The sequence below is a fragment of the Suncus etruscus genome, chromosome 9 (genome assembly GCF_024139225.1).
Source record: "Suncus etruscus isolate mSunEtr1 chromosome 9, mSunEtr1.pri.cur, whole genome shotgun sequence".
Classification (NCBI taxonomy): domain Eukaryota; kingdom Metazoa; phylum Chordata; class Mammalia; order Eulipotyphla; family Soricidae; genus Suncus; species Suncus etruscus.
In genome coordinates, this window is record NC_064856.1 from 94,948,006 (window position 1) to 94,974,058 (window position 26,053).

The window sequence follows — 26,053 nt, forward strand, 5'->3', positions numbered from 1 at the left end:
TTTCCCCATCCCCAAGGTCAGGGTCAGGGTCTTTATGGGTGCCAGGTCAAGGGCTTTATGGTTTCAGTCAAGTTCCCAAAAATCTTTACCTGACACCTGATGTGGACCGTGTCAGCTCTTCTTTTGTGGAACAGTGCAGGATACAGAGTGAGGAAAGACAGAGGACCCTTGGGAGAACTTGACTGGCAGTACTGGGATCCTCTGTTTGTCTCTCTCTAAAAAACAGTTTCTAGTGGGATGAATAGATGAATAGTGGATGAATAGAAATAGTGGCAAAGAATGTGCTTTCTGCTGGTGGAAGTCAGGGTTGAGGAGCTTCCAGGCACCAACATTTTCTGTAGTATCCCCATTTCTTTGCATTTTCTGATCTCTTTCTCTCTCTTTCTCTCTCTCTTCTCTCTCCCTCTCTCTCTCATGTAGCTCTGTGTGTGTGTGTGTGTGTGTGTGTGTGTGTGTGTGTGTGTGTGTGTGAGGGGGTTTCAGGATCAGGTTTATTCCCTCTCCAACATTTTCTGTAGTATCCCCATTTCTTTGCATTTTCTGATCTCTTTTTCTTTTTTTTTTTTTTTTTTTTTTTTTTGGTTTTTGGGCCACACCCGGCAATGCTCAGGGGTTACTCCTGTCTGTCTGCTCAGAAATAGCTCCTGGCAGGCAAGGGGGACCATATGGGACACCGGGATTCGAACCAACCACCTTTGGTCCTGGATCGGCTGCTTGCAAGGCAAACAGCGGTGTGCTATCTCTCCGGGCCCCTCTTTCTCTTTTTCTCTCTCTTCTCTCTCCCTCTCTCTCTCATGTAGCTGTGTGTGTGGGGGGGGGGGGGGTTTCAGGATCAGGTTTATTCCCTCTTCCCAACAGATGGGACCTGCAGTGGAAGGAATCCACACATCTAGGTACTGGCTCTCTGGGCTCTTTTTTTGTTCTCAGGACTTCCTCTTTCTTTGGAGGGACTCTGGGAACCATATGGGGTGCTGAGGATCAAACTGGTGCCAGTCATCTGCAAGACTAGTACAGTACTTGCTGTCTACTAGGACCCCCTCTGGAATCTCTTGCCTCTCTTACGGGAGCTGTAGTCAGAAAAAGGAGGCTATACTAGAGCTGAAGCAAAAGCATAGCTGGTAAAGCATTTGCCTTGCATCCATGCCGTCAACCCAGGTTCGATCTCTGGCACTCCATATGGTCTCCAGACCCAAGACAGGAGTAATTCCTGAGTGCAGGGCCACGAGTAAGCCCTGAACACTGCCAAGTGTAGTCCAAAATTTAAAAAAGTCTTATTTATGCCCAAAGCTTCCCTGCCCTGCCCCCACTCTCTATCTCTGTGGCCAACCCCCACTAGGGAAACAGAAGTTATGGGGGGCACTGCAAACCACCCCTCAGCCTCTTTGGGTGCAGGAGGGGGGAAATAACTCATGTCCTCGCTCTCCATTCCTTCGTCCTCCATCGCCCCATTCCAAAGGCTGCCCTGCCTCTCCCGCTCTTGGCCCCTTGTCTGGTGTCCAGCCATGGAGGATTTATGGGTTTAATAACTCCAGTTTCTCCACCAGCCTCCCTTGCTGTTGTGTCCCCGCTAAAGATCTTTACAATTAAAATACTGACCAGGAATTTATTTTTCCATCAATCCTGCCTTCGGGTGAAGAGGCACCAGTGTCTTCATAGCCCACTGGAGAGGTCCAGGAGGGGCTTGAGGGAGGAGGAGACTGACAAAAGGTACAGGGCTTGAGAGAGGCTAGAGAGAAGCTGGAGGAGGGGAGAAGGGCTACACAGGGAGGGAAATGACAGAGAGAAGGGGAGCTGGGCATTCAGTAAGCAGGGAGAGGGAGAAAAAGAGATGGAGACTGAGCAGGACAGCTCAGTTTATAGGTTAAACAAAAAACAAAATAAGAAACCAAGGACAAAACTACTGGGTGTCAAGTTATTTTTCCAGAATGGTCTGAGAGTAAGACACAGCTTCTCCCACCCCTCAACGCAGGGAGGCAGGAGGTCCAGCCTAATAGTCAAATGAAGCCTTTCCCGAGCAGGCATTTGCATTGTCCAAGATGATTCAGCAAAACTAGGGGGCTTAGCCAGGCCTCCCCAAGAGCTGAGCGCTTGTACATGCCACAGCCCCGCTTGTCTGCCTGATAGGAAATCGATGAGTCTGTGATCCGAGGCCGCGTGCCCAAAAGGAGGAGGGAATTGCCGCTCTCCGGAGTCTACATAGTCCTTTACCTGGTCCTTTCCAGTGCCAACGCTTCCTTCCCTCTCCTATAGAGCCTGGAATTGGCACCCTCAAGACTGGGAGCTGGTATTCCCATCCTGAGAACTATGTGGTACCTCCTGTGGGATCCCTCACACACACACACACACTCTCTCTCTCTCTCTCTTTCTCTCTCTCTCTTTCCTCTCTCTTCTCTCTCCTCTCTCTCCTCTCTCTCTTCTCTCTCTCTCTCTCTCTCTCTCTCTCTCTCTCTCTCTCTCTCTCTCTCTCTCTCTCTCTCTCAAACCCATCATGATGAAATCATGCAACTCAAACTGTGCCCATAAGAGGTTCTGAATCCTGAACTAACAGACATAATCTCTAAGTTCTACTCTAAGCGAGAAATAATATCTGGGTGGCAGGAAAAGATAATTTTTATTTTCCAGCTGGAGGAACATTTTATTATCTCTCTATATAGACTAGTACCTGGAGCGTACAGAAGCCACAGCAGTGTACATTTAGCTCAATTTGGGGGCAAGTCCTTTGGCCTTGATCTTTTTTTAGTCTGGCAATGTGCACCATCTACTTTGGGCCCAAAGTATTGCCACCCTTGTGCCAAGGAATCTCATTGTATCTGTCATTGTGACAGGTCCTGGTGCTTCCACCAACTTAGACAAAACTCCTTTGTCTTCTGTGTGAAAGATGGTGGCACACATCTTCCTGTAAACCAGGCTGCTTAGGAAGGCATTTCCCTTTATGATGTAGAAGAACACCCCTGTATTCAGCAGTAGGTATGGAAGAAGACCACCAGCTGTGCTCTCTTGTTCTCCACCAGGGTGGTGATACTGTTGACCCCAAGAACACAAGAACTTTGGTTTGCAGACATTCAGGGACTGGGAGTGCTGTGGTCTGCAGGTCCCTGCACAAGCCATTCACCAGTATTCAACACAGCCATCTGCTTAGAGGGGCACAGTCCTAGCCAAAAGAGCTTTCTTCTCAACACAGGCCAGCAACTGCTTCTGCTTTTCCTGCTTTGTCTTGGACTAGTGCATCAGCCTGAGCAACTACATGACCATCTGGCAGTCCAGCACCTACGTGAACTGGTTGATGGGGGTAAAAGGGGCAGCATGGAGGGGACACACCTTGAGCCATGTGTACCAGATGGTACATTTCCTCTGCAGATAGATGTGGCACGGCCACTTGACCAAGTGAGCAAGACCCCTTGGGTTGGATACCCTGTTTGATTCCAAAGTTCTTGAGCTGCTTCTAGAACAGAGGGGTCACCACCATCTTGACCTCTTGTTTTTTGACCATGGCAGGAGCTGGGCCATTTGTTCCTTCTTCCTAGTCCTTCTTTCATTTTGGTATCTTGTAATACAATAGAAAAGACCAGGGAAAAATATATTGGGGGTTCTGTGGGAAGGAATTATACCTGGCAATGTCAGGGCTACCTTTGGTTCTTTGCTCAGAAAGCACTCTTGTTTTTTGTTTGTTTGTTTTTGGTTTTTTTGGTTTTTGGGCCACACCTGGCGATGCTCAGGGGTTACTCCTGGCTGTCTGCTCAGAAATAGCTCCTGGCAGGCACGGGGGACCATATGGGACACCGGGATTTGAACCAACCACCTTTGGTCCTGGATCGGCTGCTTGCAAGGCAAATGCCACTGTGCTATCTCTCCAGGCCCTCAGAAAGCACTCTTGGCAGGCTCAGGTGGCCTATGTGGTGAGGGGTAGGTTTGAGCTCAGGTCAGTCATGTCCAAGGCAAGTGCCCTACCTACTATACTCTTTCTGACCCCAAAGACAGATAGTTAAGAAGTACGGAGCAATAGCTCTAAGTGATGTCTCATCAACCCCATCCCCTGTATCCTGCCTGTCTAGGGCAGAAAATCTGGCTTCCCATGAGACTTACAGTACAATTAGCATGTAGTTTGTTATAGTTCCCCATGGAAAACCCCTGGTCTGTTTTACCACATTTGTGTAGGAAAGGTCTCCTGGGAACAAGCAGAAGGAACACCCAAAAAAGACCTGGACTTTGCCTTACATACTCCCTGATTATTCATACTCCATGTCTGACTGGCTCTGTGCTCTCAGCTTTATGCTTTTAGCCATACCCAAACTCCCTGTCATTCATGATCACTTACTCCTCACCTAAATTCTCCTCGTTTCCAGGGCTCCTGTCACAAAACAATATGGCCTCTCTTACTAACTTTCACATGCAAGTGGTCCCATGGAGAATGCCTAAGATAGATTAAAGGCTCTCCTTCCCCCTTTCTTCTCACCTGCATTTTCCAGTCCTCTCTTTGAGACCTAGTGGGAGAATTTTGTAAGTCAAAGGGTAGGAATTGAAGGGGAGTCTGGATTCTGGTCAGGCTCGTCAAGTATTCCCTGGCACACCCAGGAGTGTGGTGTGGCAGGAACTTTGGACAAGTTGATTCACCTTTCTGGATCTTGTTCTCTCATCTGAAAAAAAAATGGTTCTGATCATCAGAGCTTCTTACTGGGATGCTGTGTTGTTGAATAAAACAGCCCTTAGATGGGTCTGAATGGTGGTGGATGAATGGAGGGGCCTTTCTCCTCCAGCCCGGGCCACGTGTCTGCAACCCCCTCCAGCAGGCGAGTCTGAGGTTTCAGGATAGCGGTGGAGAGAAAATCCACAGCAATTATGCGTCAGAAGATATCAGCTTTATTTAAGGCCCTAGCCATCATGTGTGGCCTTTCATAACCTTTTACACTGGATCCCTATTCAGCCCTGCATTCTATCTTGTCTCTCGGCCATCTCTCCTCCTGCTGCTTTTTCTCTTGCTGCATCCTCCCAAATCCTCTCTCCCAATACTCTCTACAATCCTCTTCTGCCCCTGAGGCTAAACCTTTTGTTACCTACCAAAGACCAGAAATGGGCAAGTCTTATTAGCAGGTAAGGTTACAGGAAGAATGGGGGGTGGGCTAACACCATGTGACTTGCTAAGATGATATACAGATGCACCTGCGAGACCTCCACAAGGCTTTCATAAATGGACTCTCACTATTCTTCTGAGTCCTCTATCACATGGAAGTCTACAGGCTGAGGTCTTTCCAACATCTATGGTTCTATCTGGCTTCCCTAGGCCATATAAAAAATTTCTAGGCCTTGTTCTGAAAACAAAAGTGAGAAAATGAGCAGGGTCTGGACGCTCAGTCTTGCAGGGAACACCTTGATTTTGAAATCGTTCTTTCATTCCACTTGGGAAAGCCTGGGTTTATTAAATCAAATCAAATATTATAATCAAATCTGATTCTCTCCTGGAATCAGGGTAATGACATTCCTCTCCAAAGACTCAATTTTCAGCATTTTATATAATGACTACGCGCATGTCTCTGATCCGTAAGTTTCTGAGTCTTGTTTCAGCGCTGTTACCTGTGTTCTGGGCAGTGACGCATTCAAAGCGCTTCTAAATCAATTATGGGTCACTATGGCATGATTATGTACCCACATAAAGGAGTGATAATAGGGAGCTGAATGGTGGGGAAAGGCACAGAAAGTCCTTGTTAATTTTCACCTCATTTTCTTTGCAGTGAATAATAGCACCTAACATTTACTGGGGGTTTAATCATGTGCCAGACATGATTGCACATTCTTTATAGATTCCACATCTTCAAATTCAAGTGAACATTGAAAATTAAGCCTGAAGTTGAGAGTGAGGATCCTTCTGGGAGACACACAGACAGGAAGTGACAAACTTGGGACCCAAACAATGAACCCCTAGAACCAGCACTCTTAACCAAAGTTAAGAGTGGGCATAAATCAGAAAAAACTATGTTTCAGAAAGACTTGTCTGGCCAGCTTAGCAGTTGGAAATTTCTAGGGATGGTGAATACCCCTGGTTGTGGTTGATGGTGTCAGTAAATCATGTCTGTTTCATGCCTTTGTGCTCCATATTCTGTGTAGTGCTTCCCCCGCAGTTCAACCCCAATCAGGGTACTGAGAGCTATACTAAAACTTGGAAGTGATAAAAGCAGGTGAGAATTGGCCCCTTTCCTCCAGGAGAAGCAGAAAACTTGTTCATTCCAAAAGAGGATAAAAAGCACAATAGAGATAAACATGTCCCTTGAACCACACAAGTTTGAATGATCCACTGTCCTTTTTTTTTGTCACTGAGAACTTCTGCTTAACTCCCAGTAGGCTCTTTTTTTTTGGCGAAGGAGGACAGCGATCAGCTCCAGTTATTACTAGAGTTGCATCTTCCCAGCAGAAAGATGTCTTGTTTCTGATCATCCCAGTCCTTGGGATTGTTGTTTGGTTCTACATGCCTGCTAAAATAGACAGTGCTGGTGCAGAAGAGCAATCCTCAGGAGTCCAGTCCTGACACTGAGTGGCATGATTTGGGGCAAGTCCCCTGCTCTCTGGGAAGGAAAAGCCTTAAAAAAAATCCTCAAGGTCCCTTTGGGGTTTACCTTTCAGATCACATACAGTTTGCCTGCTCGAAGGCCAGATGTCTGAGCTCAGAAAATCCAGTTACTGCCAACTCACAGCTGCCCACAATGGATTGGTCTAACCCCTGCCTCCCTCCACTCCATCTCTCTCCTCATTTCACAGTAGCAGGCAGAGATGGAGGGTGGTCTGACTTGTGAGCAGGGAGTGAGCAGACCCTTCCCCCAAGGACTGGAGTGAATGGCTTAGAGACAGTGGTAGTAAGTGATATCACTCACTTGAAAGGAAAAAACTCTCAGACAGGAGGACAGACAGTGAGTAGGGTTTGGGTTGCGTTGGGTTTGAGGTTGTACCAAGCATTGAGGGTGAGGCAAAGAAGGTAGGCTGGGGCCCCAGGATGAAAATGTCATTCAATTAGATTACTTTTCCTTAGATTGCAGAAAACCTACTTTCAGCTCCAAGAAGTGTGGTGAGTGACATAACAACAAGGTCTGGAATGTAAAATAACGCTCTCAGCTCAGAGAACTGAGTCCCTCCCAGGCTATGGGGCAGGAGAAGCTGCCATCATCCTCCCAACAGAACCAAGAAGAATGGGAAAGGGAGAAAGGCCAAAAAGCCTCTGAGACATGAAGAATGAGGGATTGGAGGAAACGTGGCTGGAGAGGAGTCAGAATGGATTAGAGACAGTGGCAGCAAGTGGCAACCCACCACTCATGACACTGCTAGCCTGGGGACCTTCAGGTGAGAGAACAATGCTGCTACATGGCAGGGAAATTCAGTCAGGTGGGGAGACAGCTTTGTAGGAAGCACTACTTATGTGGCCCTTCAATCAGATTGTATTACTAGGGCTAAGTCTGGCCCCTGAGTCAGACTATGTTCTGTCTGCAGGGATGAAACTATCCCGCAACCCCTCATGTGCATGCATGTTCACACACACACACACACACACACACACACACACACACACACACACACACACACACACACACACACGGTCTTTCTGCTATGGGGCCCTTTTCACACATAGGATATCCCCTCCACTGCTCCTGGGCATCCTCTTGCTTCAGCTCTAATTTCTAATTTCTTCTACATTTCTAAATTCTAATTTTCTAGTAGGTGGGTGGGTATCTCCCAAGCAGTGCTTAGGAGGTCCAGGGACCCTCCCAGCAATTTTCAGTCAACTCGACCAACTCAATTCAGTGTGGAGGGATGTGAGATGTGGCCCTGGGATGCTGCTCAAGCCCGCTAATGCCAAGGATTACCAGGCATTCTCAGAAACCCTGGGGTTTATAGGGTTGTATCTGGCAATAATCTAGAGACTGTATAGTTCTGGGAATTGAAACCAGGTCAGGCACTAGTGGTTGTCCTATCTCCCAGTCCTTCCAGTTCACATCATTCTTGTCCTCCAGTCACACAGCTCTGGCTGGTCTCACCTTGGTGCCAATCCAGATATGCCCTTTCCCTGTGCATTTGTCCTCTAGACTTCCTGTTCTCTGCTTGAACTTGCCCCATGACAGAGAAAAGTCTCTATGAGAGAGCAGTTGCCAGCAACGGGCCCTTGAAGAAAAGACAGAAATTGTCCCTTCTTGTACTTGTTCCCTCTGTGCTAGGAACAAGATGCTGTGTCACTTTCCAAGCACAGCCTGCCAACAGGGCAGCAGCTGAAAGAAAGGAGCGTTTTTTTCTCATTTTCACCCAGCCTAGGCTATGATCAGGGGCTGCTGTGAACAAGATGAAGTGGTTTCCTCCTCATTCCTTGGGCGTGAGAGGGGTGAGTATAGAAAGGTAAAAAGGCCACCAATAGGTGAATGGCTGTGGTGAAGGTGCCAGTGGGGTGGTATTGTGGTGGTACCATTTAAGTTAGGCATGCCTCCAATAAAAAGGAGCAGGAGTAGAAACAAAGGCTAGAAGAACAGCAGGGCAGATAGATGAGGTGGGAAGGATCTGACCAGTGAGAGGAAAGCTAGTAAGTGCACAGGGAGAGGAGATCTGAGCTAAGGTCAGAGGTTTGGTGGGCAGGGGCTTTAAGGAACCCAGAGCTTACTTCTGAAGGGACTTGTGGATTCTAAAAAACATGACCAGGACTGGAGTGAGAGGCAGGAGGAGCAGGGACGGAGGAGCAGCCATTGTCAAAGTTGCCCCTGCAAAGACCAAAGACTGGGGCTCTAAGAGGCATGACCAGGGTGCTCAGGTTGAGAATTAAAATGTTTATTTTATGGAATTTTTGATTCAAAGACAAGGCAAGGGTAAAGTAGTAGGTGTGGAAGTTTTTTTTTTTAAAGAAACAAAAAAGAATGCTGGATCATTTGGAGCATTGCAACTCAACCAAAACTCAACTCTGAATAACTATGTAAATCACTGTTCTTAATATTTAAACAAAAATTTAATGTAAAACACTATGTTTTTAAAAGGAAACTTTATCTAATCCTGAAATCCACTCCTACACACTTATCTAAATATGAACAGTATCTTTGCAGACATTTGTACCCCCTGTCCATAGCAACATTATTATGAGACCACTAACCCTTCAATCAACTTATATGCCAGTGACAGATGATTGAATAAAGTATCCATGGGACAGAAAAATTGAGATGGTGCCCTTTGAGGCAGAATGGTTGAAACTTGAGGTGACTGTGCTAAGAAGCCAGTCCAAAGTGAGAAATAATTCCCTGATGGTTTTGTTCATCTATGAAATTTAAATTATGGAAGCCCATAAGCTGGCAGATATAAATTAAAGTAGCTCATGAATGTTCTGGATTTAATTGGTAGTTTCTGGAGCTGGTTGAGTGAGAGGATTAGGCAGGGAAGTATTTTTATTTTTATTTTTATTTTGTTTTGGTTTTTGGGTCATACCTGGCAGCGCTCAGGAGTTACTCCTGGCTCTATGCTCAGAGATCGCTCCTGGCAGGCTCGGGGGACCATATGGGATGCTGGGATTTGAACCACCGACCTTCTGCATGCTCCATACTATCTCTCCGGCCATAGCAGGGAAGTATTTGGGTGATAGGTTGGCTCTGGAGTTTGTTAGATGGATGCCATGAGCTCTACACACATATAGAGGTGTAAAGGTATATACCCTTTAACATTTTAATGTTGGGTTGAATCAGGGCTATGGACTCCTACATAATCATGCTATGAACCCCACAATTCAAAGAAAGTACAGAAAGCATGAATCTGCAACAATAGAACCAAGACGAGTTCTCTTATGGACTGAATGAACTAGGATGTGCTCCTTTACCTTGTGGCACCTCAGTTTCCCCATCTGAGCACTGTTTAGATCAAAGGTTAGATTGAACTGTGAGCCCACTTATGAACAAGCTCCACCTAGCCATCGTTAAGTCTCAGTAAAATTTATTACCAACAACACAGAGGTCAGAATGAAGGAGAGGGCATATCAGAGGGGGTGAGTGTAATAATCTCTGACTTAGGGACCTCCAAAATGGATCAGGGTCAAGAAGGCTTCTTGAGGGAAAGGACATAGTGAGGGCTTAGCATGTAAAGCAAAACTTCCCATCTATCAGAAAGAAGAAACTTCCAGACAGGAGGGCAGACAGATGGTGGGTGGCATAGGGGTTGGAGGTTACACCAGGCATTGGGGGTGAGGCAGGGAAGGTAGACTGGGGCCTGGCAGTACAAGCCCAGGCTTAAAAGTCTACCCAATGAGATTACTTTTCTTTAGTTTGCAAAAAAACCTACTCTCAGCTCCAGTACTGTGATGAGTGACACAATGGGATCAGACTGGAATGTTCTGAATTCTCTCTGCCAGCCATGTTGGGGGATGGAGGGGGGTATATGGAAGAAGTTGCAGCTGTTTGAGGACATTAAAAGGGGAACCATAAACTCCTTACTCTTGACACCTAGTGCTTCCTGGGTATGGAGCACAAAGGGCCCCCTAATCCTGGCCATGGAGGCAACTCTCGAGACCTCAGACAAAACCCTCCATGGATTCAGGCTCTGAAATGTAGAATAGTGCATCCAGATCAGTCCCTCTCGGACTGTGGGACAGGAGAAGCTGGGGTCATACACTCCAACAGAACCAAGAGGAATTGGAAAGGGGGAGAGTCAGAGAAGCTTTTGACTCAGCAAGAATGAGAAACTGGAAGAAACTTAGCCAGAGAGGAGTCAGCTGCTCAGTCCCAAACCATTGCTGATAGGGAAAATAATGCACAGTGTGTGTGTGTGTGTGTGTGTGTGTGTGTGTGTGTGTGTGTGTGTGTGTGTGTCATTGTGAGTGTTCCTGTCAGCATTCCTGTGTGCGAATGTACAATGTGCTTTGCGCTTGCCCAAGTATGTATGATTGTGTATATGAGTATATCTAGTGTCTGTGTATTTGGAATTGTCTGTGAGTGGAGAGTATGAGTCATGTGTTTGAGCGTGAGTAGGAGTAGGAGAGTGTGGCTTTCGGGGAGCATGTGAGTGGAGTGTGCGAGTTTCTATGTGTGTGAGTTGTGTCGATATGTGAGATTGTATGAGTGTTGTGTTAGTGTGCCTGGGTGTTTGTGTTAATGGGAGAGTATAAGTGTGTGGGTCGATATGAATGTTTCCGTGAGTGTTTGCTTGAGTGTGTGAATGTGAAAATTAAGTGTATAAGTGTTGCCCCATTTGTGGGGTCCTGTTTACTCCTTTGTTGGTTGTTTGTGTATCGCAAAGAGCTCCCAGAATGAGAAATTGATTCCCATCCCCTTGATCCCTTTTTTGGGGGAGATCTTGGTAATATCCGCAGCAAATAATCCACACAGACAGGAGGGTTAAAGGGTAAAAGGTTGGGTGAAGAGAGTCCTTTGTCAGCCTACTACCAGCTCCAAAACACACCTCAAGCCAGCCAGCAAACTCGGGCAAAAGACCCTGATCACTTCACTCCCAAACTATTTATTCCGCTCTTAACAGCGCCCCCACCTGGAAGGTCAAGGTGGGACAATAGGCAAAGAATAATCTTATGGAAATATTTTCATATACCACATATAAGTAGTGTGTGAGTGGTGAACGTGAAAGTGTGAGGATGTGTGTCTGAGTATGAAAGTGAGTCTAAGTGTGTGTAATTGAGTGATGAGTTTAAGATGAGTTTAAGATGGAGTGTGAATATTAATGTATTAATGTGAGTATGAGAATAAGAGTGTGAGTACAAGTGAATGTGATTATGTATGTTTGAGCATGTATAGGAGTGTGAGTTTGGGAGTGACTGTGACTAAAAATGAGATTGTAAGTGCAAGTGCTCAAGTGTATGATTTTATGAAGATGAGAGTACCTAAGAATTTGATTAAGTGCAAGCAAGTAGTATGAGAGTGGTTGTGAGTCTGAGTGTGAATATGAGAGTGTGATTTACTTAAAGGTGTGTGATTGAGCATATTTTTTTGTATGTAAGTTTGTAGGTATGTACAAGCGTTTGTTTGTATGCCTGTGTGCTAGAGTGTGAGGTTCTGAGTGTTTGAGTGGGTTTGATATGAGTGTGTGACTATGAATGTGTGATTGTGAGTCTGTGTGGATGTATGTGAGCGCAAGTACATGAGTACATGTCTGTATGACTATATACAGAAATCTCATTTTTAAACAAAGTCACCTGGGGCCGGGGTGATAGCACGGCGGTAGGGCATTTGCCTTGCAAGCGACTGAGCCAGGAAGGACCTTGGTTTGATCCCCGGTGTCCCATCTGATCCCCCAAGCCAGAAATGATTTCTGAGCACATAGCCAGGAATAACTCTTGAACGTCACCTGCTGTGCCCCCCCCCCAAAAAAAATGAAAACAAACAAACAAAAAAGAAAGTCATCTGACTCTATCTTTCTTTAGGCCTCTCTCAAGGAAAGTCTAGGGGGTCAAGCAGTACTGGAACTTGAAGTCCTGTGGAAGCTCCCAATGTCGAAGATATCTCCAGCCTAAATGTTGACTCAGTCCTTTACAGAAGAATCTACTATCTGAATCAACCCAGCTCAGTCAGAAAGCTCCGTAATCAGTATCTGGAAAGGGGAGACAGCAGATGAAAGGGGGGAGCTATTAGAAGAACCCTGTTATGGGGCTCCTGTGCCCCCAAGGCTGAGAACAATCAGGTACAACTTGCAACCAGGGTTCTTTCCTCCTCTCAGTCTCTCCTGAGCTTGCTCAAGACCCAGGAATCTGCTTTCATAAGCAGCCAGGCTCCAAAGTGGCCTCAGGGGTAATATGAAAGAACAGTTCTGTTCAGGAGGCATTTAACTCTATTTTGCAAACTTGCCTTTTAGACCAGACATAATGGGTAATGACCAGGTCAGACCAGACATGATAATAATGACCAGTAATAACCAGACAGATGACCAGACAGATATGATGTCATGACCAGACATAAACAAGACTAGATAGCCCATGGCAGTCAACTGATTGATCCATCAGGGCTGGTGGTAAAAGAATGGAGAAGACCAGGGAGAATTGGGTTGGAGGGTGATCACAGATGATCCAGGGTCAAGCATCGAGTTCCCATGTTCTGTCCTAACTACCATTGGCTGTGCCACGTTGGGGGTGTCCTGGAGTCCACAGGCTCCTTGTAAAACATATGGGCCCAAAATATCCTCCTGCAGGCCCACTGCTTGGTGTCTCTATGTCCTACAGGAGATGTTGGCACCTGCAACCACCTAATAGAAGATTGAAATGGGCCTTGATGCTTGATGATCTACCTCTGACCTCCATGCTTAAACCTCCCATGTGAGAGGAGAAGAGGCCCATTTACACAAGTCTCCAAAGTGGCCTCTTTACCTCCTAAATCTAGTAGTCTCAGGCAGCCCCAAGCCCTCTGTGTGACTTGATTATTTGACTGTAGGACACTCCAGCTCTGAACTTCAGTCCTGCATTCAACAAGTCTGTGTGTGATGACCTTTCTCTGGCAAGGCCTTGGTGAGATCAAGAGTGAAATAGACAAAGTCTCTGGGTTCTTAGAGTTTACCTTGGAATCAGGGAAGATGCAAATACACAGGAACCATAGCCAAGGGATGCTTGCTCGGGACAGATGTGTTTCAAATCCAGAGGGTCAGGCAAGGCAGCTTTAGATCTGTCATGGGAGCCTGTGGAGAACAGAGCATTCATGTCCCTGCATAGGTGGCAATCATTGCAGACAGGGACAACTTCCAGGATAAAGGCTCTAGGCAGGTTCCTGCTCTGAGTTTCCAAAGACCCAAAGAAAAATCCCATGAGATCACAGGAATCTGCAAATCTTTTCTGGCCTCCTGTGCCTTGGACTCTGGAGGTCAAGGGAAGGCAGCCAAAGAGAAAGAAAAACAGCAAGCCCAGGACTTAAAAATCCATAAACTGGGAAGACTGGCCCTTTAATAATCCCAGGTGGGCACTCAGAGCGATGGCAATTTAAAGATCCCAGTGTGCTCAGTACAAGTGGAAAATTACCTTAGCATCCCTTTTGTATTGCTTTTTTATCCCGATTCCATCATTCGGATGTACAGCGGTGCATTTTCAGCGGGTGCAATTTAATTAGGTTCAATTTGTATAAGTAAATTATTAAAGACTCATTTGGAAGGCTCTTCATGGCCAAGGTTCACTGGGCCTCACCATTGGCTCAAAAACACACTTGAAAGAGTAGTTCTGAGTTCTGAAATGCTCTCCGCCTTCACCCCTAGTGCCACCAGCTCATCATCTCACTTCCATGTCATTGAAGAGAAGGTCTGGGATACCTATGGGTCTCTACATCTCTGGCCGATGTTGCTTGCAATGGCAAAGAGAGACCTTCAGTCATCAAACATCTGCTGGGAACCTAGAGGGAGTGAGAGTCTGAACCAGGGACTTGGGACTAAAACAGAAAGGGTGTAGACTCTGCAGACAATTTATTGATCATCTTGAAAGGATGGGGTGGGGGTGGGAGAAATCTAAAAACCTCACATTCACTCTCATTAACAATACAGTTGATGGACCCCATAAACAAATGAGGATTTGAAAGCATAGTACAAAGACATTTGACTGGGCAGAGATGAAGAGCAGGACAGACTCAGATCAAGGAACCTGGGATAGATATGTGGGACAGTAAACTTGTAGTGTCAGTACTAGAGCCCCAAAACCTTCAAGTCACTGAAGTGTGTGTGGGGTGAGGAAATACGGAGGACAGAGGAAAAGGGGCTTTGGGATTTTCTAGAGAAACAACAGTTCACGGGATGATCTATACAAAGAGAAAAGGCTTTATTATAAGAAATTAGATCTTGCAATTATGGAAGCCACACCAGGAGAGCTGGTGGCATAAACTTGAGTCTGAATACCAGCAGCTGGACACTGAGATCAAACAAGAAAAAATACTGCAAGGCAGCTAGGCAGGCTGTTTCTACTTACTTGGAACTTTTGGTTTGATTTAGTCTAATTCAACATATTGGATGAAGCCCACCCACATTAGGGAGATTAAATCTGCTTTTCTCAGTCTACAACATTTAATGTTTGTCTCTTCCAGAAACACCTTCATGGACTTATCCAAAGTGTTTGCTCAAAGGTCTGAGCTATCATGAACCATTCAGATTGACTCATGATTGTAGATATAGATTGTACGGATGTAGGGAGAGAGGGGGCTTGTAGCTCATTGAGTCCTCACAGTTACACGGGGGCAGAAAGCATGATCCTCATCTTAGACATGAGGACGCAGAGGCTAAGATGGGTGCTTTAGTTTGCAAGTTGCAGCTGGTAGTGCGCAGAGGCTAACACCCAATTTAGTACTCAGGGATTCTTCCTAGCAGTGCATGGGGGAACAGCAAGAATTATAAGAATTCAAATCTAGGGCTTCTGATCCCTGCATGCAAAAGCTTGTGCTCCAGCCTGCTAAGTTCTCTCCCCTGCCCCTGAGAGAAGTGATTCACACAGAAACACACAGCTGGTGACTCCAGGCTACCTCTTCCTTGGGTAATATTTGCATGCAAGGAAAAATCCTGAAACTGCTGTCTCTGAGGTTTTGTCGCCTTTTCTGCTATTCCTGTGTGACAAGAGTCCAGGTGGTTGGCTGAGTGGCCTGTCTCTAACTCCCTCTGATGCTGAGAAAAACAGCCATCTCCATCAGTACACAGTCAGCAGCAATATCACCACCTCCCAGAATTCCTAATTTGAAAAATGGCCAGAGCCAAGGCCTCTTGGTTCATCTCTGAATCACTGCATAGCCATGGGTATACCCTGTCCTTTTTCTGGTTGCACAAAGATTGCCACAGCTGTGCATTCTTGCATTCTTGGCATTCTTGCCACCGATTTGCATTCTTGCCAGTAGAATCTTTGCACATGCTATTGTCTTCTATCAGAAGTCATCCTATTTTACCTGGTCAGTTCCTACTGCCTCTCTATGGAGCATAGTTCCTTCCTCTGCAATGAAAATACCACCTCTATCAGGTGGACTCCTCCAGTTAGGTTAGATTCTCTCATAATAGAGAATCTGCTCCCCAGATTTCCCTTTCAGAGTTTTTAGCTTGGTAACAGCCAGAAGGAGTCATGTCCAATTATTTCTTGACTTTCTACCCAGAACAGGAGATTTGTTCACGCCCAGGTTCTCTGTATCTGGTTGAGCTCCACATAGTAGATGTTCAATATTTGGACTGGATACTGGAGTGCTTTAATGCTATCTTGGAGATAAAGGAGAGTAAATAATTAGAAAGCAACTAAGTTCCTAAGCCTCAGACACACCTGCCACTCTGTGGCTTACACTGCAGGGCTTATTTCTTCTCACCTGATTCCTATTGGAGCAAAGGGGATCTGGGAAGAGAGCTCCCTGCAAAAAGGACTCCTCCAGTCCTTTCTCCCCTATACCCTGCCATTCTCCAAAGTTGTTCTGGAACCCACTGCAGCATCCTTTCCAGGGCATGAGGCACGAAGTTTGCCTAACAGCCTTGCAAATTGACTTGGAGACTTGCCACCTCTAGGTTGTTCCCTGTAACTGTGCTGAATGCAGAGAGCAGAAGAAGAGACAATTTGTCCAGGCTGTCAAGAAATCTCCATAAACAGCCTAGTTCTTGAAGAGGGTCCCCTTTCCACCCGTCGTCCTGCAAGATCTTCCAAACTGCAGGGCACTGTCATTCTCAGAATGGCTGGAGGGATTAAAAATAAAAACTGACTTTCAGAGAACGAAAGCAGAGCTAACAACACAAGGCATTTTTAACCAGGCATAGTTAGCAGATTGCAAATGTGTCTAAGGGGGTGTCAGAAATAGGTGGGCGTCCGGAGAGGGGGCGTCTCTGAGGGCAGAATTTGAGGAATGTCTTTTTTCTCCATGAGGGTTCAGCAATGTCCACACTACTCAGTCCCCTTGTCAACTTTTCTCTCCATCCCTCTCTGTGTTGGGAATATTGTCCTGTTAGTTAAAGATGCTTCATTAAATCCTCCTTGGGAGCAGATTCCGTCTTTCTGGATTCACCCACTCTCTCGAACTTTGCTGGAAAATTGAGGCTGTCATGCTGAGTGGCAGAGAAGAGCACCCAGTGATTTTTTTCTGAGGTTTGACCTGAAAAGGAAGAACACTGCTGGTTTTTACTCTCCTGCAGTAAACAAATGTCTCCTTGGGATCCATACAGGGCCACATTTCCCCCATTTATGGGCATTTTGTAGATAGCTTTGCTTAAATTCCTGAGAGCTAGGAGGCTTTCTGTGGAGAAAATACATGCATGGAGTAAGTTTGATTAAAGCAACATCTGCAGCTCTCTTCACTGTGGGTTCAGCATTGGAGAATCAGCACCACAAATTATATGAGGTGTCTTTGAAGGTAAATACACAAGATCAGGAAGATAGAACAGTGGGTAAGGAACTCATTTTGCATGCAGACGATACTAGTTCTATCCATGACAGCTCATATGGACCCCTAAGCCCCTCCAGAAGTGATCCCTGAACACAGCCAGGGTTAAACCCTTCCCTGAGAACTGTGAGTGTGAGGCATGCAGGAAACCACCTCTGTATTTTTTTTTATTCCTTTCTTTGGTTTTGGGGCCACATCTGGTGGCGCTCAGTGGTTATCCTGGCTCTGTGCTCAGAAATCACTGCTGGCAGGCTCAAGGGACCAGATGGGACTCTGGGGATTGAACCACCTTCTCCTGACTTGGCTGCATGCAAGGCAAATGCCCTACTGATGTGCCATCCAGGCCTTTTACTCCTTTTTTATTTTTTTACAATGAAGCAAGATAGTTCTTTTGTCTGTTTGCTTTTAAGTTTATTTGGGTTACACCCAGCAGTCAGTGTTCAGGGCTTACCACTGACTCTGTGCTCTGGAATCACTCCTGGTGGGGCTCAGGGGACCATGTGTAAATCCAGATTGATGACATGCAAGGAAAATACTCTATCCACTGTACTCCAGCCTCTACCACCCCAGAGAAGCAAGATTGTTTTCATCCAACAAAACTTACTTAGAAATATGTACGGTGGAAGGTTAGAAAATATATGTTCAAAAGAGAACATGGCTTCTTTAGAGTGGAAAAAGTATAGAATCAAGCAAGCAAGAATCATGTTCAGGGGACTATACAGGCTCCGTGAGCAAGCCAGAAGAACCTTCTAGACACATTTTTGCTGGGTTTGGCAGGCTCTCATACCACATGCAGTGACTTTAGAAGACAGAGTTAATTCAGGTAATAATAACCAACTGTCCCTGACCCACTGAGTTGGTTAGCTTCTGTACCATGTCTGTCCAGTGACATCCTCTGTACAGTGCACCTACTATAGGGACAAAAGGAATCTGACCCTGCACATCTAGGAACATTATCAACCCTGAGGAGGTATTTTCTGGAAGTGTTTTGCTATGGAAGATACCAGGAACAGGCACTCATTTGGCTAATTTGTATTAGGAGAGTCTCCTCTATGCCAGAGACTGTTCTAGATGCTGGTGATAAGACAAGAGGTAACCAGATTAAGTTCTTTCTCTGATGGATCTTTGCTTCTCTCATTAGGAACAACATTCAATAAACAAAATGTATTATCCAGGGTTACCCAGGGGATAAAAGCACCCACAAATAAATGCTACCAAACATAATATCATTTTTAGATTATGTATATAAAATCAATGTATTATAAAAAATGTTGGTTCTTATGATTATGAGAACTGGGGAATCTATGAAAATGGTAAACCAGGACTCAGGAAAGCTGTCAGTAGACTGAGATACAGGTCAGAGAAATAGTTAAAAATGCTGGAGGACAGGCTTTGCATGCAGCAGACCCAAATTTAATCCTGAGCATCACCCTGAACCCCTCAAGGAGCAATCCTTGAGCACCATTTCAGAAGTGTTTTATGATTACAACCAGATATGGTTACCAAGCCAGAAAAAGCAATACATGAGAACCAGAGTTTATATAGATACCAGTTTGGTTCTACAGATTTGAGAACAGGGTGAAGCAAGGCAGGAAAAGATTAATATTCCAGCTCAAGTGTTAAGTGGGGTAAGTCAAAAGTATAAGCTTAAATATATGGTATTCTCACCAATATCTGGCAAATAGAATAAATGACTAAGGCATAGTAGGTAGCAAAGATGGGCAGAACACTGGTCTAGATTACACAAACAAAAATGACAAAAAAGAAAAATAGAGGGTGGAAAGAAGGGGAATTCTCACTGTAAGGGAATATCAATGTCAAACAGAGAATAAATTTGACCTTCTCCACCTATCTGCTCTGCTCAGGACCTTCATGGATTTGAGGATGTCCATCCATACTGCACATCAGGGAGAAAAATGCAGAAATATGAGGTAAAACAAAAAAATTGCATCCTAGGTTCTATGAAAAGGGCTGATGCCTCTAACTAAAAGATAAGGGAGTTGCTGAATTTTACATAGACACAGCAAAAATTGAAAAAACAGAAAGAAAAAATGTGGGGCCTAAAAACAGGGTGTTCCTATCTATGAAGCATCTGCCATAAGACCAACTATAAGCGCCAGGTATACTAATTTGTCTAACTTCTAAGTCTTTCTTCAAGGTCCCAGGAAAGTTTCTCTTCAATCCTGGTTTTGTTGTCAGGCATCAGTAATTGGAGATCTTTTTTGTTTTGTTTTGTTTTGTTTTGGGAGGGGTCACACCCTGCAGCTCTCAGGGGTTACTCTTGGCTCTGCACTCAGAAATTGCTCCTGACTGGCTCCATAGGCCATATGGGATGCCGAATTTGAACTGCAGCCCTTCCTGGGTAGGTTGCATGCAAGGCAAATGCCCTACCGCTGTGCTCTCCAGCCCTAGTAAGCAGAGATCTTGATGTTAGTACATAGCCTTTGTCAAAGTCATGATGATCTGAGGCATCTCCTGATTTCATCTCACCATTATGTGGTGAGGCAAGAAAATCTGCCTTCAAAGCAAGTTGTGGCTGATTTCCGAGCCATAGTCAGATTAGCATGAGAGCCCACCCTGGGGCAGTTCCAGGGTTCATCCCGGTAGAAGCTGGTGGCCAGAAGTAGCAGAGGCAGTGGTGTTGGTGGCACCCCAAGCAGCCACATCATTCCAGAAAGCTCTGGGAGGTCATCCCTGCCAAGGCTGGGTCCTTGGCTCCCATTGTCCCCTCCTTGTTGATTGTGTTCTGGACAGATCAAAGCAGTCACATTCACTCAAGCTGGGTTCTTGGTATAGGTGCAGAAAACTATGCCAGATCCAAAGTTGAGACTCAAAGTTCAGGGATGATCAGCCAATGCCCAAGTGACTAAAGCCTAAATCAAGTCACTATGGCAAATGTTCAAGGTGGAAGACTTTCTGTAAAAAAACAGTTCTAAATTCTCATCTCTAATGGATAATAACTCCTCTTAGAATCTAATATTTTCCAATTTTAATGTGCCCATGCAAAAAAAATGGTGCCACAGGATACTATTGGAGACTAAAGAGAAAATAATAACATGCCAAACAATACCTATAACTGAGTCCTATCAAAAGTACAAAACTCCAAAGGTACTATCTATACTATCTTCTAAGAATTCCTACTAGCAAATCTAAAGAAAAGAATGAAAGCTATAGCTATTTAATGAAATATACAATAAAGAATATACATATTGAAGAAAAACACTTACGACATATAAAAAGGAAGTATAAATACCCTTATAAGTCTTTTGTAATAGTCTGAGGAGAGGATAAATTCTGGATCACAACTTCAGTCAGCAATGTAGTCTTGTGGAGTCTAAAAAAGCAACTCGCAGCAGTCACAGATCAGATAATGTACTAGAACCGAGAATCTCTCAAAAGCCAAAACCAGTTGCAAGCAACGGTCTATTGTGAAGGCAAGTGGTAAAAAAGTGACCACTGAGAACACATCAGCAATAGCGGTGTTCCTGCCTTCTTTTCTGAGGATGACTTATAGTCCAGTAATTCAAGTGACAAGTGACTTCAAACAGCAACAGAAGCCAGAGCAATGACCTAGAGCAGAAAACAATCATACAGGGCAAGCCTCCCAAGAGAACAACGAAAAGCTCACATGCCAATGGTGGTGCCGAAGTCCTGCTCTCCATGTAGAGGGTGGTCCACAGCAAGTATAGTGGGGCTGATTTATATTGAGCCTTCAAACGTATGCCAGAGCATCACCATAAGCACGAGCATGGCTGCTATGGCAGTGGTGACATCATCTTCCCAGGAGAAAAATAAATGGCCATATGCAAGAAGGAACGGCTGTATACAATATAGACAGACATTATGTACAATACAGATGGACATTAAACGGAGATTAACATTAAACAGAGACTTTAAACATAGAGGTGGCCACCACATACACATTCACATGCACACATAGATGGATAAAAGGATTTATCCATGAGTTGCCTTTCGAAATTTGGCCCAGGTGGAACTGGTCAAAGAGCTTCTAACTATAAAGCTGGCATGTCAGTTGTAAAAACTTTCTAGTTCCATGCTCACTTTGGCAGCACATATACTAAAATTGGAATGATACAGAGAAGATTAGCATGGCCCCTGCGCAAGGATGACACAAATTTATGAAGCATTCCATATTTTTTGAAAAAAAAATTTTAGTTCCTTGGAGTAATAGACATTCTTGGGGGTAACTTAGCTGAAAAAGAATTTATGGTCTAGGACTGGAGGGACAGCACAGTGGTAGGGCATTTGCCTTGCATGCATCCAATCCATGACGAATGGGGGTTCGAATCCCTGCATCCCGTATGGTCCCCTGTGCCTGCCAGGAACAATTTCTAAGTACATAGCCCTGAATAACCCCTGAGTGCTGTCGCCAGGTTTGACCCCCCCCCCAACAAACAAAACGAAAAAGAAGTTATGGTCTAGAAGAAGCTCAGAACATTCCCAAAACAATAATAATTTTCAAGTCTAGAATACTAAGTAATATGGTAATGAGCACTGTAAAAAGAACCTGTACCTTGAAGTATAGTATCACATGACTCAAACATCCAGGTTCAACTCCTGAAAGCAATTTGAGACCAAAGGCATATGATATAGTAAAACACTAGCAAGAATTAAAAGTAAATTGCAAAAACAAAAACAAAAACAAAAACATACTCAATGACTGAGCACTGTAGTATGGGTCCATGACATTCAGAAACCTTATTCAAGTATTTCTGTGAAGAGAAGCATTAGATCTTCAAGCAGGGGGGCTGGCGTGGTGGCGCTAGAGGTAAGGTGTCTGCCTTGCAAGCGCTAGCCAAGGAAGGACCGTGGTTCGATCCCTCGGCGCCCCATATGGTCCCCCAAGCCAGGGGCAATTTCTGAGCGCTTAGCCAGGAGTATCCCCTGGGCATCAAATGGGTGAAGCCCTGAAAAACAAACAACAACAACAACAACAAAAAAGATCTTCAAGCAGGTATAATCAAATGAAAAATGAAAAATTTTAAATATTTGTTGACATCATAATGAACACACAGTATTAGGAGTCCAACAGAATTTATTACTGTAATGCAAAAGTAGGGCATCTAAATTATATGTCCACGGATCACTGTGAAAAAAAAAACACTGAAACATTACTATGAACATCACAGAATAGAAATTAAGACACTAAAACATTCTAATAATGAGCACTTTAGTGGGAGTCCACATCTGGCACTATTTTCCTGTTGGTAAAAATGTTAGAATATTATTATAGACATTTCTAAAGAGCATTCAGTTAAACATATGATCATTTAAACAGCTGTATATGTTGAAGCAGGTCTTTTTGAAGTATAAAAATAATATAAGCAGCTGAAGATTTTACAGACAAGTTGGAGATTTCTGAAACTTTTTGATCATCAAATTTAAACCAACATTTTTCCTTTTCTTTCTTTCCCTCCTTCCTTCCTTTCTTCCTTCCTTCCTTTGTTCCTTCCTTCCTTCTTCCCTCCCTCCCTCACTCTCTCCCTTCCTTCCTTCCACCCCTCTTTTCTCCCTTTCTTTCTTCCCTTGTATCCTTCCTCCCTCTCCCAAAGAATAAAAGAAAAATAAAGAAAAATTTAAACCAACATTGTCTTGCTGTATTTTTACAATAGGTCGTGCAATGACCCTTTTCCATTTCACCGTAATGGTTTAAAACAGAGAATAAGTTATCTTTCCAATGGTCATCTTATACCTTATACACAGGCTGATATACCTGTGTTGTCCTGCCCACAAGGCTTTTATAATTATACTAAATTCTTTTGCCACTTTGTCTTAATGTCCCAATTGGATTTGACCTCTTTTTTTTTTACCTTTTTTTTTATTATTATTTAAACAATTTTATTACATACATGATTGTGTTTGGGTTTCAGTCATGTAAAGAACACCACCCATCACCAGTGCAACAGTCCCATCACCAATGTCCCAAATCTCCCTCCTCCCCACCCAACCCCCGCCTGTACTCTAGACAGGCTTTCTATTTCCCTCGTACATTCTCATTATTAGGATAGTTCAAAACGTAGTTATTTCTCTAACTAAACTCATCCCTATTTGTGGTGAGCTTCATGAGGTGAGCTGTAACTTCCAGCTCTTTTCTCTTTTGTGTCTGAAAGTTATTATTGACCTCTTAATGTCCACTTTAAACTGTTTTTGGAAAATTAATCAGTCAAATTTAGAATATTATACAGACATTGTAGTATAAAGTTTATGTAACATGTGTTTCCTAAATTATTAAGTCCAGTGAGAACAGGACCAGTTTCCTCATCTACAGAACCAAGATTCTGAGACTGGTCATTTCCTTATAGTCATTGCATTGCTGTGTGGTGTCAGTTTATTGTCCTAGTTACGTGTTGAGGTCACAGTTTGTTTCCTGCTCTCATCCATTCGAGTAATCTGTGTTGTTTGTGAAAGGTTTTCAGTCTTATCATGATTTTGTGTCTCAGTTTTTTTTTATTTTTGAAAATCCTGCTTCTGACAAGGCATAGTGGGACCCAGAGTTTGTTGGCAGGGATACCATTTGTAGAAACATAAGCATATCCTTTTCCCTGAACGAGAAGATTACCAGCAATCCATTCATTATTCACTTTTCCCCTTATATATAAGGCTCTCGTTGGAGAAAATTTAAGAAGTTTAATGAAAATAATGTTAAGGATAAAATGTCAATGGGTGGCCTGTCCCTTTTTCTAATTTTTAATAATCAAGTTTTGAGGGTTCTGTGAGCTCTTAAACTATGGATTGTTCCTATAAATTATAGGAAATCCCAGTGATATGTTTGATTTGCCATTCAATGGAAAATGATTGGGAAGTTTTACTGGTGTAAGCAAAGCTTTGTCTATCTTTATGGATTGAGGGATGCCCATAACAGAAAAACATTGTGGCATTGAGGCGCAAACAGCTTTAGCTAGTTCAGAAGTCATTGGAACTCCCCATATAAAATGATCATATGTATCCAACACTACTTGGAGATAGGGTTTCATTGGAAAAAAAAAGTCAACATGTGTAATCCATTTTCATTTTTCATAATTAATTAATCTATAACCCTTTAGGGTTGACCCTAGCTACAAGTGTTCTTCTATTTCAGGGTGCACAAATGGTACATGTAACAACTATTTTTCTGGCTTGCCTCCATGGAATATGATAGTTTGCATGCAAACAGTGGATATTTGTGTGTAGCACAATCCATTCCAGAAGGATAATGGGAGGATACTTCTGAAAAATCAAATAGAGTTCATTGAAAGGGCTCACTGAGTGGTAGTATGCATCCTGTTTCCTTTTTTTGAATTTTACAGCACTATTATTTCAGGATCAAAACCTAACAAGAAAATTTCTCTGAGCCTTGGTTTGATGATAAGAGCAGTAATCAATTCAAATAAGGCACACATGTTAGAGTTTGGTTGTTGTGTAAATAAACCCATTTTAGAGGTCCAGGCAGCTGAGCAATAGCACCTGTAGGAGAATAAGGGGTTGCAAAAGTTAAAAGTCACACCTTCTCTCCAGGTATAAACTTGGAAAGATAGGACTTTTTAGTTGGTCCATGAAAAAAATCTAATTCCTGTTGGTCCTTTTAAACATCTGGGGCTATTTAAGTCTGGATTTCCTTCCAAAGTACTAAATAAGTTTCTGAGTTCTGTGTTTTTAATGCCAAAAGAGAGAGAAATCCAATTTATATATCTAAAAGTTTTTGAAAGTCAGTAAGAGTCCTTAGATTGTTCTGATAAATAGAAATCTTTTGGGGATGCACTGAGGTACACTCCAATATGAAGTCTAAGTACTGAAATGGAGGCAAAGTATGGAATTTTTCCCTGTGGATATATTTAAATCAGTACCCTACAAAAGTTGACAAACTCATAAGCACATTGTAATTCTCTATGAGTAGGGCTGGCTATTAAAATGTCATCCGTGTAATGAATCAAATATACCTGGGGAAAATTTTTACAAGCTGGATGTAAAACTGCATCAACAAAATATTGACACAAGGTGGGTGAGTTCACCGTGTCCTAAGACAAAAATGTCCATTTAAATCACTTCATGGGTACCATATTGTTGAAAGAAGGAACAGAAAAGGCAAAGCTTTTTCTGTCTGTTGAATGACTGGAAATGTTATAAAAGCAGTCTTTTAAGTTAACTACTATCAAAGGCCAGTTTTTTGGGATGGCCACTGGTGACACTATGCCATTCTGTAATTTTCCCATATAAATCATAGATGCATTTACAACTCAGAAATCAGATAAAAGTCTCCAGATACCTGATTGCTTCTTTATTACAAATATCAGAGAGTTCCATTCAGAAAAGGAGGTTTCAATGTGTCCCAGTCTCAGCTATTCATCAACTTAGTTTTTAGGCTCCTCTAGTTTTATGCTATTGATGGGCCACTAGTGAATCCAGATTGGAACATTGGACTTCTATTCAATTGGGATGAGTTCTGGGAATTTCAACCCAGTGGCCCCAATTAAAAAAGCAAAACCTCTGAGCTAGTGTGCTGGAAAAGGTATGGTGGAGGGATGTAATATTCTGCCTTCCATTGCTTATGCAAATCATGTTCCTATTGGTTCATTGAAACTGGAGCTATATGTATGGGGAAAAAAAAGCTTGTTGATTTTCCAGTCCTATACACTTCAGGAACCTAGTGGTCTAGTAAACAGAATCTGGAGGCAAGATCCCTCTTATTCCTTCTAAACTATAAGGAATGTCTTTCAATGCCCAGTTTAGTGGCCAACATTTTGATCCAATTACCA

At 43.7% G+C, this 26,053-nt stretch overlaps 1 non-coding gene across 1 annotated transcript; it reads left to right on the forward strand.

Annotated features, from left to right (window-relative positions):
* The first annotated feature begins 21,354 nt into the window (after positions 1-21,354).
* LOC126019767 (U6 spliceosomal RNA) lies at positions 21,355-21,459 on the forward strand. The gene has a single exon (XR_007499391.1). It is a non-coding gene; the product is annotated as a U6 spliceosomal RNA (small nuclear RNA).
* Positions 21,460-26,053: the final 4,594 nt, after the last annotated feature.